Source organism: Monodelphis domestica, chromosome 7 (genome assembly GCF_027887165.1).
Source record: "Monodelphis domestica isolate mMonDom1 chromosome 7, mMonDom1.pri, whole genome shotgun sequence".
NCBI lineage: Eukaryota > Metazoa > Chordata > Mammalia > Didelphimorphia > Didelphidae > Monodelphis > Monodelphis domestica.
The window spans coordinates 57,215,699-57,231,027 of record NC_077233.1 but is presented as its reverse complement, the minus strand read 5'-3'; the positions used below and the strand labels follow the sequence as shown (position 1 = coordinate 57,231,027).

At 37.9% G+C, this 15,329-nt stretch overlaps 1 protein-coding gene and 1 pseudogene across 3 annotated transcripts in view; both read left to right on the top strand.

Moving 5' to 3' along the window:
- The window catches only part of NR2C2 (nuclear receptor subfamily 2 group C member 2), a 137,700-nt gene that overhangs the window by 43,602 nt on the left and 78,769 nt on the right, over window positions 1-15,329 (top strand). The window lies entirely within an intron of this gene.
- LOC100618213 (G protein-coupled receptor kinase 6-like) overlaps window positions 1-15,329 on the top strand; it is a 30,811-nt pseudogene that overhangs the window by 5,907 nt on the left and 9,575 nt on the right.

Here is a 15,329-nt window from a genome sequence, read left to right as displayed (position 1 = left end):
CCTTCAGAATGAGAGAATAATTAAGATTTAAGTTTCTTGGTGTTTTGTGGGGTTTTTTTTACCCATGTAGACCTTTTTCATTTGCATTTCAAAATTGCCATATAGTAGACAAATGCTGCCTTAAATGTCAGCTTCTCAAATTTCAAGTGTAATGGGTAGTATAATCAGAAAAATCCTTCTTCCCATTCTTCTTAACCCTGGTTCTTCTGACTAGCCTGAACCCCTGTCTAGTGCTGTGTTTGCCTTTCTGTGAGCCATGTGTACTGACTCAGTAAAGACAGATGTGACATTTTGGAATGATGAGGCAGTCCCCTGGCCCCCATTATGGCAGTAGGAGAACGGTCTACTTCAAAGAAAATTGACCACTGATGAGTGACTGCGCTCTGGCTTTAGGCAGCACATGTGTGCACTGGCCACTGAGAAAAGAGGGTTACCCCTATCTTTTGTCTTTGTTCTTCCATAATCTGTGGCATGTGACTCTCTGGGACTTCCTGAGAGGAATAGAGGAAAGATGCTTTTCCCCTACCACCCTGTAGTTAAGGTGGTTTTGAACACAAATTCTTCTAGCTGGTGCATGAGCCTGGTCCTCAGGCCTCCTGCCTCCAACTGCTTCAAAGCTTTGTGTTTCTTTCCCTGAGCATAGGGAGCATAGGAACTTGAACAGTGATCCTGAGATAGATGATAACCTTGTGAATTCAAGATATTGAGGGGTTCTGGGGTCACTTGTTTGATACTGGCTGTACTATTAAAAGAATCCTTGGAGAAGACAACTATCCAGAGGAAGACCCCAGCCTCTTGCCTGCCTTACCAGAAAGCATGAAGCTTGAGAAAAATGGTGTACAGAAAAGGATCAATCCTGTTAAAGTCTATGGAATGGGAAGCTTTTTCTGCCTCAAAAAGAGAGCCCTTTTTGATAAAGCCTCTACTTCTGCCATGGAGGCCAAGAGATTGATGCATTATACCAAAGCACTAATCCTTGACCCTGAGCGAGCAGCACACAAGACCCAAAGGGACAGGCCAAGGCAAATGTGTCATTGGTAGGGGCACAATACATGAGGTAAACTCTAGCCAGAACCAGTTGGTAGGTTTCCCTGATTATATCCATTACATAAGCAAATAACTTCCTTTATCCAATCAGCATTTATCAAGTGTCCAATGTGTTCAAGATACTATTTAAAGTATTTGAGGGGCTGGAGAAACATTGCTTTCAAGGAGTTTATGGACCTATTAGAGAAATAAGAATTATATACAGTCTATATTCTAAGTAAGTGATTACTCCCTGCCTAGCAGTGTGAGAGTTAAAAGAGGTATAAATAAGGCTTGGTCCTGCCTTCAAGCAACATACAATCTGGTTACTCACATAAAAAAAGGAACTTAAAAATAATTTTTAAAGAAATATCTACAGTCTGAATCAACTATGCCTGTTTTTTTTTTCCTTAAATAAAAAAAATTTTTTAACCCTTTTCTTCTGCCTTATTATCAATTCCGAGATAGAAGAGAAGCAAGGGCTAGATTGGGTTTAAGTGGTTTACCCAGGTTCACAAAGCTAGGAAGTGTCTGAGGTCAGATTTGACCCCAGGTCCTTCAGATTCCTGACCTGGCACTCTCTCCATTCTGTTACTCTCTCCATTCTGCTATCTACCTGCACAAAGAACCATACATTTTTTCCCCTCTTTTTATTAAATTTAGACTATTTTTCCATGCAGAGTGAAAGGAGCAGAACCAGGAGAACATTGTACACAAAGACTGATATTCTCAATTTAAAATATTCTAAATTAATTAGTTAAATAAATTTTAAGAATAAAATAAAAATTTATCTTAAAACAAGAATATATTTCCATGGTTACATGATTCATTAACCCCCCACTCTTTCCTCCACACTTTCAAATCTGACAAACAGTTCTACTGGGTTATCCATGTACCATTAGAACCATATCTTTTAAACAAGTTAAGGATGTACTTTGTTGTAACATAATATTTTAGTTGCTCAACATTTCAACATTAATTAGTCCATAATCATTTATAGGGAAAGAAATGGACAGACAACACCTTCGTGTTACTGATGGAAAAACTCTGGCATGAAGTAAAGCCTCCCAACAAATTCTTAAAAGGGTCAGAAAGAAAAGCCACCCCTTTTGAGAATCTGCTTTCCCCTCCTAGAGAAAGCAAATACAATCTACATTTTATAATTAACATTGAGGGGGCCTGCTTTGTGTTGTTTTGTTTATCCAGTGTCACTATATCTGGAAACAACAAGGATTTCACTGACTTTTTAAAGAATAAATATAATTTAGATTCACCTCTTCATTTCCACCTCTTTAGCCCTCTTGTCTCCTTTCAAGGTTCAACTCAAGTGCTACAACTTGAGAAAAGTCAGTGCTTCCTTCTCCCGTGTTGAAATCATTTTGTATACAACTTGTATATTTTATATTCCTCTAATAGAATGTCAACTACTTGAGGACTCAGACTGTCTCATTTTATCTTTTTATCCCCAGCAACTAGCACAGTGCCTGGCTCCTAGTAAACACTTAAAAAATGTTTTATTAGTTTGAATTGAAATGAATTTAATTTTAATTTATTGTTGAGAATAGTTCATTCTAGAATTGGCCTAAAGTTACCTTTTCATATAAGTAGATTTACCTTCTAAGATCTTTCCTAAAATAAAATCTGAAATTGAGGATTGATTTATATTTAAGAATATCTTATATTAGTTGTAGTTTTTTGTTTGGATCATGTATTTGTTTTGATTATGTTTTTTATGTAGGTATGTCTGTTTTCCAGTTTAATGAAATTATTTTTTAACATTCCTACCCTTTGGCAAAGCTGTTTAACGTCTTAACTACAGATACACATAATACATCTTGTTTTGGGCTCCCTTCTATCATTGCTTTTCATTTGGGCATAGTATGCACTTACTACATTTCTGTCAAGTTATATTATGTGCTCCCTAATCTTAAGAGACTCATAAAACGTTAGGGCTAGAAGGCATCTTGGAGATTAGATCACCTTACCCACTTTCCATTAAAACCATGACCTCTAAAAGTTTGCCTTTACAGTTGGAACTATGCCCAAAGGGCGCTAAAAGACTGCCTACCCTTTGATCCAGCCATAGCACTGCTGGGTTTATGACTCAAAGAGATAATAAGGAAAAAGACATGTACAAAAATATTCATAACTGCACTCTTTGTGATGGCAAAAAACTGGAAAATGAGGGGGATGTCCCTTGATTGGGAAATGGCTGAACAAATTGTGGTATCTGATGGTGATGGAATACTATTGTGCTCAAAGGAATAATGAACTGGAGGAATATCATGTGAACTGGAATGACCTCCAGGAAGTGATGTAGAGTGAGAGGAGCAGAACCAGGAGAACATTATACACAGTGACTGATACACTGTGGTACAATCGAATGTAATGGACTTCTCTACTAGCAGCAATGCAATGATCCAGGACAATTCTGAGGGACTTATGAGAAAGAACACATCCAGAGGAAGAACTGTGGGAGTAGAAACACAGAAGAAAAACAACTGCTTGATCACATGTGTCAATGGGGATATGATTGGGGTTATAAACCCTAAATGATCACTGTAGTGCAAATATCAATAATATGGAAATAAGTCTTGGCCAAAGACACATGTAAAACCCAGTGGAATTTTGCATCAGATATGGGAGGGGTTTAGGGGGAGGGGAGGGAAAGACTTACAAAATGACTTTTGTAATCCTGTAAAAATACTCTAAATTAATCAATAAAAGAAAACAAATTTGCCTTTAAATTTGCCTTTAAAAATACTGGCTTTATGTCATCTACATTTACATCTACATCTTTTAGAGTTAGAGATATCTTTTAGATAAAGTGGAAAGAGACCCCTTGAAATCAGTAAAACAAAATGGGATTGAATTCTAGTTCCAGAATATACTAGCTTTGTGCATCTAAGTAAGTCAATTCTGTGAGACCCAGCTACCTCATTTATAAAATAGTGATTATGTTTTAAGTACCTACTTCACAGGACTATTGTGAGGAAAGCACTTCTATAATATGAGAAATTTCTATTATTGAAATTTTCTCTAGTGGTAGATCCATCATTCTTTTTTTTTCTTTCAGTTTTGATTTCATTTATTTAGAATATTTTTCCATGGTTACACGATTCACAGTTTTTCCCACTCCTTTTCTCTCCTCCCTCCCGGAGCAATTCTACTGTGTTATACATTTACCTATTGTTTAAAACCTATTTCCATATTATTCATATTTGCAATAGAGTGATTTTTTTAAAGTCAAAATCCCCAAGATGTCCCCATCGAATGATCATGTTTTTCTTCTGCGTTTCTACTCCCACAGTTCTTTCTCTGGATGTGGATAGCTTCTTTCTCAAAAATTCCTCTGGATTGTCCTGGGTCATTTTATTGCTGTTAGTAGAAAAGTCCATTACGTTTGATTTTGCCACAATGTCAGTCTCTATGTACAATGTTCTGGTTCTGCTCCTTTTGCTCTACATCAATTGCTATAGATCTTTCCAGTTAACATGAAATTCCTCCATTTCTTTATTCCTTTCAACACAATAGTATTCCATCACCATCAGATACCACAATTTGTTCAGCCATTCCCCAATCAAGGGACACCTCCCTCATTTTCCAGTTTTTTGCCACCACAAAGAGTGCGGCTATGAATATTTTTGTACATGTCTTTTTCCTTATTATCTCTTTGAGTCATAAACCCAGCAGTGCTATGGCTGGATGGACTGGTAGGCAGTCTTTTAGCGTCCTTTGGGCATAATTCCAAATTGCTCTCCATAATGGTTCGACCAATTCACACTCCATCAGCAGTGTATATTAGTGTCCCAATTTTGCTGTATCCTCTCCAACATTTACTACTTTACTTTGCTGTTAAATCTGCTAGGTGTGACATGGTACCTCAGAGTTGTTTTAATTTGCATTTTTCTAATCAGGAGGGATTTAGAGCACTTTTTCATGTGCTTATTGATAGTTTTGATTTCTTCATGTAAAAACTGTCTATTCATGTCTCTTGACCATTTGTTGATTGGGGAATGGCTTGATTTTTTGTAAATTTGACTTAGTTCCTCATATATTTGGGAAGTTAAACCTTTGTCAGAGAGTTTTGTTATGAAAATGCACTCCCTGTTTGTTGTTTTCCTTCTGATTTTGGTTGCATTTGTTTTATTTGCACAAAACCTTTTAACTTTGATATAATCAAAGTCATTCATTTTACATTTTGCAATGTTCTCTATCTCTTGCTTGGTCTTAAATTCCTTCCTTTCCCACAGATCTGACAGGTATACTATTCTATGTTCACCTAATTTACTTATGATTTCACTCTTTGTATTTGTCATTTACCCATTTTGAATTTATCTTGGTATAGGGTGTGAGCTGTTGACCCAACCCTAATTTTTCCCATACTGTTTTCCAATTTTCCCAGCAGTTTTTGTTAAATAGTGAGTTCTTGTCCCAAAAGCTCGGATCTTTGGGTTTATCGAATACTATCTTACTGAGTTCATTTGCCCCTAGTCTATTCCATTGCCCATCATTCATTTTTTTTAAACCGTTACCTTCTGTCTTAGAATCAATACTGGGTATTGGTTCTAAGGTGCAGAAAATTGGTAAGGGCTAGGCAATGGAGGTCAAGTGACTTGCCCAGGGTTATACAGCTAGGAAGTGTCTGAGGTCGTATTTGAACCCAGGACCCTCCATCTCTGTGCCTGACTCTCAATCCAGTGAGCCACCCAGCTGCCCCCCCCCCCATTCATTTTTTAAAAATCATTTGCTTGCAAAAATATACACCTCTTTCTTCCTATCCTACAGAAATCTTAAATATTTTGATTTTTCTTACTCGGTTCTTTCATTTCTTAATCAGCTAAATAGCCTAGTAGCCACACTTTTGAAAGTGGATGCCCAACCACTTAGGCCAGCCACCACCTTCAATGCAACCAAGATCTCCATACCTCTTTCCCCAACAAAGGAAGAGTTGTATTCCTACTATTTGTACCCTCCATAGCAGCAAAATATTAAACAGTGAGCCAGAGTTTAAAAGCAAAAAAGGAATGTATATTTCTGTGGTTGTTTTGGTTTGTTTTTTATTTAAAAACCCTTACCTTTTGTCTTAGAATCAATATTATACATTGGTTCCAAGGCAGAAGAGCAGTAAAGGGCTAAGCAATGGGAGTTAAGCAATGGGAGTTAAGTGACTTGCCCAGGGTCACACAGATAGGAAGTGTTTAGGATCAGATTTGAACCCAGGACCTTCCATCTCTCGCTCTAGCTCTCAATCCACTGAGCCACCCAGCTCACTTTGTTAATTGTTTTTTAAGAGTCGATAACCCCAGCTTGAGAAGCTCTAGCTTAATAATGAAGATCTTTATAGTTTGTTCATCTTTTGGCCTGCTATGTCCACTTTAACAGTAGCAGAATAAAAGACATGAATCCAGTGTGTTGGGCCCTAATCCTAATTTGTCATCCATTATCTATATAGTAGAGAAATAAAAATAAAACTAGGGGAATAATTGAGGTCAAAGTGTGTAGGTTTTATCTAAGAGATCTTTGTAACATAAAATCAGATTTGCATTATTCCAGTGAAAGGGATCTACTTCCTTAGTTTTACCAGGATGACATACTGAGTAATGGAGAATGTCACAGCAGGGAGTCTGAATAACGCAGAGAGAATACTAGAATAATAATGGTCAAGAGACTTGAGAAAGTCATCTCTACATCTCTGTTGCCTTGTCTATAAAACGGAGATGATAATCCCTTTCCTCATTACCTCACAGGGTTTTTGTGTAGACCAAATGAGATGAAGGATGGAAAAGCACTTTGAAGAGAATAATATGCTCTACAAATGTTAATTCTAGGATCTGTCATTTCATGTGAGAACTCCCTTCACATATGTAGGACTCAACTCTTTTATTACTTAGTAAGTTTCTTTCTTTTTTTTTAAATTTAAACATTATTTTGTTTGGTCATTTCCAAACATTATTCACTGGAGACAAAGATCATTTCCTTTTCCTCCCCGCCCCCCCTCCCACCACCTTTCCCTCTCCCCGATTCCACTGGTTATCACATGTGTTCTTGACTCGAACCCATTTAGTATTTGCATTATAGTGTTCATTTAGAGTCTCTCCTCAGTCATATCCCCTCCACCCCTGTAGTCAAGCAGTTGCTTTTTCTCGGTGTTTTTACTCCCACCGTTTATCCTCTGCTTGTGGATAGTGTTTTTTAGATCCCTGCAGATTGTTCAGGGACATTGCATTGTCCCTAGTGGAGAAGTCCATCACCTTCAATTGTACCACAGTGTGTCAGTCACTGTGTATAATGTTTTCCTGGTTCTGCTCCTTTCGCTCTGCATCACTTCACTTAGTAAGTTTCTTAATCTATTTACTTGAGGCCTGGGGTGACATAGCTAACAAGTCTCTGGGTAAGATTTGAATCTAGGTCATTCTGCCTCAAATACAGCACTTTCCAGTATAATGCCTATTGTTCAGGTGGGAAGGAAATCTCCTAGGGAAATTAGACCCAAAGAGATGACCTTGTTGCTAATTGTGTATAAATTATGTATTTATGAATTTAATTATATTGTTTCACAGTTTGATTTCTTCCTGTTCCATTTTTGTTCAGTCATTGCTCTGTTTATTGCTTAATTTGGTATAGGTACTTATCAAGAATTAGAAATAGTATACTGTTATGGAATTTACAAATGAAGGAACAAAAATGTGATTCACATTACCAGAAAAATCAGGATAGATTTTAGTTTTCCAAGGTTTTACCCCTGTCTTCACAATTCATTTTTAATCTTGTTCCCACATAGAACCAAGTTTAAAACTAGGAATGCCCTTTTTGGTGGTTGTTTTTTTTCTTTTTCTTTTTTTTGTGGGGAGGGCAAACTTTTTTATTGGGGGGGTTCCATTTTATTGTATTTTATTGAATTTATTTATTAAAATATTTTCCATGATTACATGATACATGATTTTTTCCCACCACTCTTTCCTCCCCCCTCCCAGAGCTAACAAGCAATTCCACTGGTATTCCAATTCTACATGTATCATTGTTCAAAACTTATTTCCATGTTATTCTTATTTGTAGTACAGTGATCTCTTAACACCAAAACCCTAATCATATCCCCTTCAAACCACATAATCATATTTTTCTTCTGCATTTTGGTTCCCACAATTCTTTCTCTGAATGTGGAAAGTGTTCTTTTTCATAAGTCCCTCTGCATTGTCCTAGGTCATTGCATTGCTGCTAGTAAAGTGCCACAATATTTCAGTTCTGTTTATCTTAAGTTAAAACATTATTGAGTTGATGGAAAAACAATCAAAACCCCTTCCTGTGTCTCCTATCATAAATATAATTAAGAAAATGGAGCCTAACCCATCTCCATTGAAACACAAGAATTCTCCCTAAAAGGCCCCAGGGAACAAAATATATCATATCTGAGCCATAGGAAGTGGAAGGAAGAATTGAGGACCCAGAGATTTCACCTGACACACCTCTTGGGCGATGATAAATACATACACAATGCCTGACCATTCAAAAGCTAAGAAAAAATAACAGAAGGGGCAGGAAAAAGAGAAGAAATGTAAAGGAGAGAATAGCAAACCACAAAGACAGTAGCAGATCACTAAGAATATGAGCAATATGTTGTGAAAACAGAGATGAAGACTGTGACTATCAGAAGACAATAAAGATAAAGTATTTCCACAAGGGATAGAGTAGAGGAGGTGCAGTTGGGCAGCCTTCCATGTGATTAATTTAGAAATGCTGGGTCATGGCAAAATTTTGCCTGTCTATAAAACTTGTATTCAATTAAACTAAACTGAACAAAGATTATTAAGCACTTTCTAAGTGTGAGATGAAATACTGGGAACTGGAGATAGAAGTAAAATTTTTTCTAATGTTTTCCTCAAGGAATGGTAGCGAGATGAACCATATGTGCTCAGCAGCTAGAATAACTGATAGACCCAAAGTTTTTTTCCTCATATGCACTCTCTTTTGTTACAGCAGTTATTTGAGGTATTACTTTATTATCTATATTTTACAGATGCAAAAACTGAGTTGTAGTGAAGGGAATTTAACACATGGTGAGGGATGTTATGAACCGGTGACTAATTTTTGCTCCTTCCACCAAGCCAGTTTGTAAACTATAACTTATAGTCATTTAGTTGTCTGAAGCAGCTTAATCTAGTGCTTAGCACCATGGCTGGCAGAAGCTTAATAAATGTTGTTTGATTGATCCTTTGAGATGCTAAGTGTCTAAGCGCCTTGCTCATGATCACTCAGGTACTGTTTCCCAGGTGGAAGTCAAACCCTGTTCTCCAGATCCCAAGTCCAGTTGTCTTTTTACTACACTATAAATTAGAATATAATTAAGTGCATAGAAGGAATAATGTTGAGTGTGATAACATCTGAGCTGGGCCATGAAAGAAAATTCTTTCAAAAGAGTAGAGATGGGGATGGAATCTTTTCCATGCATAGCATATTCGTGAACACATTTGAGATCTGGAATTAGCAAGTTGTTCAATTTAGCTAAAATATAGTGTTAGAAAAAGAACCATCAAATAGGGTAGAAAAGATCATTTGGAGGCTGACTAGATGTCACATTATGGAATTGGTATTTTATATAAAAATGGGTCATATTTATATAGAGATGTGAATTTTAGAAAGCCCTGCAAGAACTCTATATAGTTGATGGTATAAAGGTTACTAGTCCCATTTGACAGATGAGGAAACCGGCTCAGACAGGTTGTCACTTGGCCACAATCAGCAGTGGGAAGACACTTTAGAGACATGATGCAGTGAAATGTGAGCATTAGGAAAATTATTTGGGCAGCAGTGTGAAGGATGGATTGAACAAAGAAAGGCTAAAGGCAAGGGCAATCTGAAAGCTATTACAAGATTGCAGGTAAATGACAATCAGGGAGGTGGTAACAGTGGGAATAGGAAGTAAAGGATAAACGTCACAAATGTTTTAATTTTTTAAAAAATCTTAAATGTTTTTCCATAGTTATATGATTTGTGTTGTCTCCCCCTCTTTCCTTCCCCCTCCAAGAGCTAACAAGCAATTGCACTTGATACCTATTTTCATATTATTCATTTTTGTAATAGTCATCTTTTAAAATCAAAACCCTAAATCATACACCCATATAAACAAATGATAAATCATAAGTTTTTCTTCTGCATTCCTTTTCCCATTGTGCTTTCTCTGGATATAGACAGCATTCTTTCTCATAAGTTCCTCTGGCTTGTCCTGGGTCATTAAATTTTTGCTGGTAGAAAAGTCTGTTACATTGTGCCACAGTGTATCAGTCTCTGTGTACAATGTTCTCCTGGTTCTGCTCCTTTCACTCTGCATCAATTCCTAGAGGTCCTTGCAGTTCTTTCAGAAATCCTCCTTTTCATCATTCCTTACAGCCCAATAAGTATTCCATCAGAGATGCTTTTTAAAATTTTTATTTAGTCAATTTAGAATATTTTCCCTTGGTTACAAGAGTCATGTTCTTTCCCTCCCCTCCCCCCAACCCCTCCCATAGCTAACGCACAATTCCACTGGGTTTTACATGTGTCCTTGATCACATATTGTTATGTTTGCACTAGGGTGATCGTTTAGAGTCTTCATCCCCAATCATATACCCTCGACCCATGTGATCAAGCGGTTGTTTTTCTTCAGCATTTCTGTTCCCACAGTTCTTTCTCTTGAATGTGGATAGCATTCTTTCTCATAAGTCCCTCCAAATTGTTCTGGATCACTGCATTGCTACTACTAGAGAAGTCCATTACATTCAATTGTACCACAGTGTATCTGTCCACCAGAGACATTTTGAAATGATAGAGCTCTGTTGCAATTGTCAGGGGGTGACAGAGTGAAGAGGGTAAATGGAAAAAAGGGAAGAAACAAAGATAATGCCACATTTTTTAGGCTGAGTGCCTAAAAGAATATTGAGAGCATCAATAAGAAAAGGAATTTAGGAAGGGCAGATTTTAGAGGGAATTCTATTTACCAAAATGTACTAAGTGCTTATTATATGCTCATCACAGGACATAATTGAGTTTGAGGTTTTGGACAAACATTGAGATAGAAATGTTGAACAGTAGGTGCTTGGAATCACAGGGAGTTCAGAGAAAGGCCTAGCCTAAGAATATACATTTTATTCATTCAAAGAGTATTTACTAATTACATTGTATTTGAAAAGAACCATACTAAGCATTCTGAACTCAGAGGCAAAAATGTAGCAGTCCTTGCCCAAAAGAAACTTATTGTCTACTGGGAGAAAGCAGCTTGTACACAGATAAAACAATATAAAATATATACTAAATCATTTCATAGGGGTAGAAGGAAGGCACAGTTTAGGAGGAAAGAAGTATCAGAAAATTGCTCCTGTTGAAGGTAGCATCTATATCATACCTTGTAGGAAGTTAGGGATTCTGTGCATCAATTGAGAGAGGGAAAGCAGGATCTGAGGAAATGCCTGTACAAAGACTCTTTTGTGAAAAAGGTCATTGATTATTATATACAAGGAATAGAATACAAAGACTTCTAGTTTGGATTGAACTCAGACAGTGCCTAAGGGGGAATAGAATGCAGCTGATCTGGAAAGACAGGCTGGAGCCAGACTGTGAATCTTTTAAATGAAAATTCAGAGGGATTTGTATTTTTTCCTAAAGGCAGTAGGGAGTTCCAGGCTTCTTATGTAGAGGAATGATGTGGACAGAACTGGTCTTTAAAGAGTATTTTAGCTATTAAGTGGAGGTTGCATTGGAAAGAGGAGAAATTAGATACAGAAAAACAATATAGAGATAATTGTGAAGGTACAGGAAGAATTAATGAGCATCTGAGATAATTACTAGCTGTGTGACCCCAGACAAGTCACTTACTCCCAATTGCCTAGCTCAGTGATGACGAACCTTTTTGAGTGCCATGCCCCTCCCCCACCCAGAGACTGAGTGTCATACTGCCACCACCCCCTACCCCCACTCTACCCCTTCCACCTTACCCAGACAAGGGAAGGAAAAAGCACTCCCATTGGACTACCCAGCAGTGGGGCTGGTCAAGTGAAAAAATGGAGAGGGGGAAGGGAGCATCTCACCTACCTTTCTAATAGCAAACTCTGGTGGGCTACAGAAGCATGCCCACAGAGAGGGCTATGAATGCCCTCTCTGGCACATGTGCCATAGCTTTGCCAATACAGGCCCAGCCCATAGCCCTTACCATTCTTCTGCCTTGGAACTAATATTTAGTATCAATTCTAAGAAAGAAAATAAGTGTTAAAAAACTCAATGAATATCTGAATGAAGTGGTAGCAATGTGAGTGGAGAGCTGGATGGGAGAAGTGTAGAGTTCTAAGGCCTGGCAACTTCTGGCAGCGTTGAGTCTAGGAGAGAAATGGCACTCTAGAGAAATAAGTAAGTCAGGAAGAGAAGGAGGGATGGGGTGGGAGGAATAACAAGTTGTGCTTTGGACATATTGAAGTATCAGTATCTGTGTCCGTATCATATCAGAAGCTATGAGACCTCAGAGGCCAGGCAATCCAACCTCACATTACAGGGGAGGAAGCTAGATCCCAGGATGGTTAGGAGGTTCAGTGGGCAAGATTCAGACCAGGCCTTTGGCCTCCTGAGCCAGTGCTTTGTTATTGTATTAGTTACTCTGCCAGACCACTAACAGGCAAAACTTGTGATGTGGCCCTAGAACGGGATGTACAGACCTGGAATTCATTGGCATAGAAATAGTAATTAAACCGAGGAGAACTAAAAGATCATCAGAATAGCTGTAAAAAGAGAAAACAAGATTTAGGCCAAAACTGAGGAATGGCATCTGATTAGGGGTCAGGCCATTTGAAAGTCATTTGCTTTGAAAGAGTCATCCAGACCCTGAAAATTGATGGGATTGCTGCTGAAGAAAACATAGTGAGAGGAGTCCTAGAGGATGTCCTCGCCTAGGGGATCCTGCAATTTAGGATGATGGAAAGGACCTTGAAGACCATAGAATAAGATCCAACATTCCTTCTCCCCATTCACATTTTTACAAAATAAAGCTAAAACAGGCCAGGAACATGCTCAAAGTTACATAGCTAAATTGTTGGGTTTTTTTTTTTAACATAAGTCCTGTGGCTCCAAAATCTACCACTTCACTATATAGTGCTGCCAGCCCCAGAAGGAGTGAGGAGGAAGAAACCAGAAAAGGAAATGAAGAATCAGTCAGAGAAGTAGAAGAACCAAGAGGGAACAGTATCATAATAAACCAGAAGGAGAGAACGTATCAAGAAAAAGAGAGATGGCTTAGTAGATTGAGAGCCAGGTTCAGAGATGGGAGGTCCAGGGTTCAAATCTGGCCTCAGACACTGCCTTGCTGTGAGATCCCAGCAAATTACTTAACCCCCATTGACTAGCCTATACCTCTCTTCTGCCTTAGAACCAATATGTATAAATTACATATTGTAATTTATAGTATATATTAGTATATATACTATACATATAGTATATATAGTAATATATAGTATATAGAATATATAGAAAGTAAGGATTGAAAGGAAAAGAAATAGAGGGATGATAGATCTGTAGGTGTTTTTAATTGTGAAATTATATGGAAAGTTCAAAGACAATAAGGACTGAGGGAAAAATGACACCAAACATTTGACTTGGCAATCAGGAAGTCTTGAAATACCTTACAGAGACAGAAGAGGGATGAGAATGCAAAGCAAACTATAGATGTGTAAGGTATGAATAGGTAATGAAATTGTAGGGGTAGAGTGTAGGCCATTCGGCAAAGGGGACTCAGTAGAGACTGAGAAGGCCTCCATGGAGACAAATGGGAAGCTATTAGAAAGATTAGAGATAAAACCCGGTGGAATTGCATGTTGGCTATGGGTTGGGGAGAGGGGAGGGAAAGAACATGACTCTTGTAAACAAGGAAAAATATTCTAAATTGACCAAATAAAATTTTAAAAAAAGATTAGAGATAAGACAAAGGGAAGAAAAGACCAATAATAATAGCTAACATTTATAGAATATTTTAAGATTTAAAAAACCTACTACGATCCAAAAACAAAAACATTTATTCAGTGCTACTTTGTGCCATGTGCTAACTTTGATGCTAAGACTGTCATCAAAGAGGGGACCTTTCACAGGAGATGATATCTATATATAGAATTGTGTGCGCAGTGAAGATATGCTGAATAAATGCAAGGTCATTAGGGAAGGAGAGCTATTCAAGAAAGGTTTCATCTGATGGTCAAGCTCCATTTTGAAAGCAGAAGCATGAAGGAAACGTATTGAGATAGGAGGTGAAATGCTATGTGTAAGAAAGAGAATGAGGTTTGCCTAAGCATTGAATATAAGAAAGGAGAAAGAGGACAGGCATTCATTAGGCACCTGACCTATGTGCCAGACACTGTGCTGTTTACAAAGTGTCACTGTGTGACACTTTGTAAATATTCTCTCATTTGATCCTTAGAACAACCCAGAAAGAAAGGTGCTTTTATTATCCCCATTTTGTGATTAAGGAAACTGAGGCAGATGGCAATTAGGTGACTTGCCAAAGAACACACAGTGAGTGCCTAAGGCCAAACTTTTGAAGTACCTGACTCCAGGCCCAGCACTTTTATCTACTGCAGCACCTTCCTGCCTCTGAGGAAGTTATGTTTAATGAGACAGAAAAAAAAATCAGTGGGGGCCAAGTTCTGGAGAGCTCTATTGAGGAGATAAGTAACCTCGATCTGCACTTAGAGAAAATCATTGGCTGCTAAGGAATGGGGAGGCAGGGGGATAATGGGAGGAAGTTTGCAATAACCAGGTCAAGTGCAGCTCTATAAAGAAAGAAGTTGAATGCAAGAAATGTTGTGGAAATAGAAGGAGTAACATTCACCAACTGATTTGGGGTGTGGGATGAGAGGTAGTTTGAGCCAGCTCACTGGTTAACCAACTGTTAAATTGCTATCTTGGAAATTGAAAAATGCTACAAATCAGGGGTTGGTTTTTTGTTTTGTGAGGTGAAAGAGAATAAGTATTAGTGCCTACTATGTTCCAGACAAGGTGCTACATACTTTACATATAGTATTTCATTTGATCCTCACAGCAAATCTGTAAGGTAGGTGCTGATATTATCCATATTTAACCATTGAGGAAACTGAGGCAAACAGGTTAAATGACTTGTCCAGAGTCACACAACTACTACATGTCTGAAGCTGGGTTTCTTCCTGATTCCAAGCCTACTACTTTATTCACCACGTACCCTAGTTGACTTTGGCCCATTGATTGGTTGATTTCCTAGCCATAAGAAAGTAATGGGAAAAAAAATGTTAACACTGCAGATAAACTTAAAAGTAATGTCA